This window comes from Penaeus japonicus, unplaced genomic scaffold (genome assembly GCF_977035675.1).
Source record: "Penaeus japonicus unplaced genomic scaffold, GWHDUDI00000001_assembly GWHDUDI00000010, whole genome shotgun sequence".
Lineage (NCBI taxonomy): Eukaryota > Metazoa > Arthropoda > Malacostraca > Decapoda > Penaeidae > Penaeus > Penaeus japonicus.
This window is the reverse complement of record NW_028234412.1, coordinates 6083950-6086449: the sequence shown is the minus strand read 5'-3', so window position 1 is coordinate 6086449 and position 2500 is coordinate 6083950.

The window sequence follows — 2500 nt, the reverse complement described above, 5'->3', positions numbered from 1 at the left end:
ATCAAACCGTTTCGCTTCCGTCTTCTCTTTGCTCTCTCTCTCTCTCTCTCTCTCTCTCTCTCTCTCTCTCTCTCTCTCACTCCCTCCTCCCCTTCCCCTCTCTGTCTCTCTCTCCTCCCCCTTCCTTCCTTCTTCCCTCCTTCTATCCTTTCCATCCTTACCCCTCCCCGCCCCCCCCCTCCGCCTACCCCTCCTCTCTCCATCCATCCCCCCTCCGCCCACCCATCCCCTTCCCTCTCTCTTACTTCAGTTCGTGACTCGGTTGCCTCTTTACCCTCTCTTCCTCTCTCTCTCGTCTATCTTCTGTGCACTCTCGCCTCTCTCTCTCTCTCTCGTCTCTCTCTTACGCCTTCCTTCTTCTGCGCCATCCTTTATGCCCTTCCCTCGTTACCCGTCTCCCCGCGCCACCATCCCCCTCATCTCCGCCACCCCTCTCGCCCGCCCCCATCCCTCTCTCTTACTCATTCGACTCGAATGCCCTTACCCGCTCTCTCTCTCTCTCACCTCCCTCTTCCTTCCTTCTTCCCTGCTTCCATCCCTTCCCCCCTTACCCCTACCCGCCCCACCCATCCCCCCCTCCCTCCGCCCACCCATTCCCACCCTCCGCCCAACCCATCCCCCCCTCTCCGCGCCCACCCCTCCCCACCCTCCGTCCCACCCATCCGCCGTTGCCCTCTCCGCGCCGCCCCATCCCATCCAGCCTCTCGCCCACCCATCCCGCTTCCCATCTTCCCCCCCTCTTCCCCCCCTAATACACAATACTGCATCCAGACTCGATCTGCCCCAGGGTAAGCCGTGCAACGCATGGCCATTTTGACTCGGTGCTTTTACTCACGCAGCATGGGGAAAAAAAATTTTATTTTCCCCCCCCTGCCCCCCCTTTTTTTTTTTCTCTTCCACGCCAGGAGATGCAAGCAAGCAAGCAAGCAAGCAAGCAAGCAAGTGGAGAGTGAAGAGCCGGGCATAGTTGGGCTGTGTGTGTATGTGTGTGTGTGTGTGCGTGCAGTATGCTAAGGGAGGTTCTGGCACGACACTGAAAGAGTTTGGTGTGTATTTTCATCTCATGGGTTGATTTCTTCTCTCTTGGTTTCTTTTCTTTAAGATGAGAGAGTTATTAGGAACGACGGAGAGAGAGAGAGAGAGAGAGAGAAGAGACTGTGGAGAGTTGGGCGAGGGGAGAGAAGAGAGTAGAGAGAGAGTAGGCGGAGAGATGTTGAGTCGGAACGTAGAGAGAGAGAGAGAGAGAGAGAGAGAGGGATAGAAAAGAGAAAAAAGAAGAGAGAGAAATTCTGACAAAAGAAGGGCAAAGATAGTAAAAGAGATAAATGGACAGATAAATAGACAAATAGACAAATAAATAAATAAATAGATAAATAGATAGATAAAGCATAGACAAACGTACACAAGATCGTGCAATTAGATAAGGCAGACCTTCTTGCACCGCCAACCTGATCGACGTTACTAAAACGGACGTTGGGGAAGGTTTCCAAAGGTTTTAACCCCGCGTTGGCCACTCGATACTTCTCTCCCCTCTGCCCCCCCTCCTCTGTTTCCCCTTCCTATAGCCCCCCTCCTCCTCCTCTCACTCTGTTTAGCTTTCCTATACCCCCTCCTCCTTCTCCTTCCCTTTTTTTTCCCCTTCCTATAGCCCCCCTCCTCCTCCTCTCCCTCTGTTTCCCCTTCCTATAGCCCCCCTCCTCCTCCCCTCCCTCTGTTTCCCCTTCCTATAGCCCCCCTCCTCCTCCCCTCCCTCTGTTTCCCCTTCCTATAGCCCCCTCCTCCCCCCCTCCCTCTGTTTCCCCTTCCTAGCCCCCCTCCTCCTCCCCTCCCTCTGTTTCCCCTTCCTATAGCCCCCTCCTCCTCCCCTCCCTCTGTTTCCCCTTCCTATAGCCCCCTCCTCCTCCCCCTCCTCTGTTTCCCCTTCCTATAGCCCCTTCCTCCTCCCCTCCCTCTGTTTCCCCTTCCTATAGCCCCCCTCCTCCTCCCCTCCCTTTGTTTCCCCTTCCTATAGCCCCTCCTCCTCCCCTCCCTCTGTTTGCCCTTCCTATAGCCCCCTCCTCCTCCCCTCCCTCTGTTTGCCCTTCCTATAGCCCCCTCCTCCTCCCCTCCCTCTGTTTCCCCTTCCTATAGCCCCCCTCCTCCTCCCCCTCCCTTTGTTTCCCCTTCCTATAGCCCCTCCTCCTCCCCTCCCTCTGTTTCCCCTTCCTATAGCCCCCTCCTCCTCCCCTCCCTCTGTTTCCCCTTCCTATAGCCCCCTCCTCCTCCCCTCCCTCTGTTTCCCCTTCCTATAGCCCCCCTCCTCCTCCCCTCCCTCTGTTTCCCCTTCCTATAGCCCCCCTCCTCCTCCCCTCCCTCTGTTTCCCCTTCCTATAGCCCCCCTCCTCCTCCCCTCCCTCTGTTTCCCCTTCCTATAGCCCCCTCCTCCCCCCTCCCTCTGTTTCCCCTTCCTAGCCCCCCTCCTCCCCCCCTCCCTCTGTTTCCCCTTCCTATAGCCCCCTCC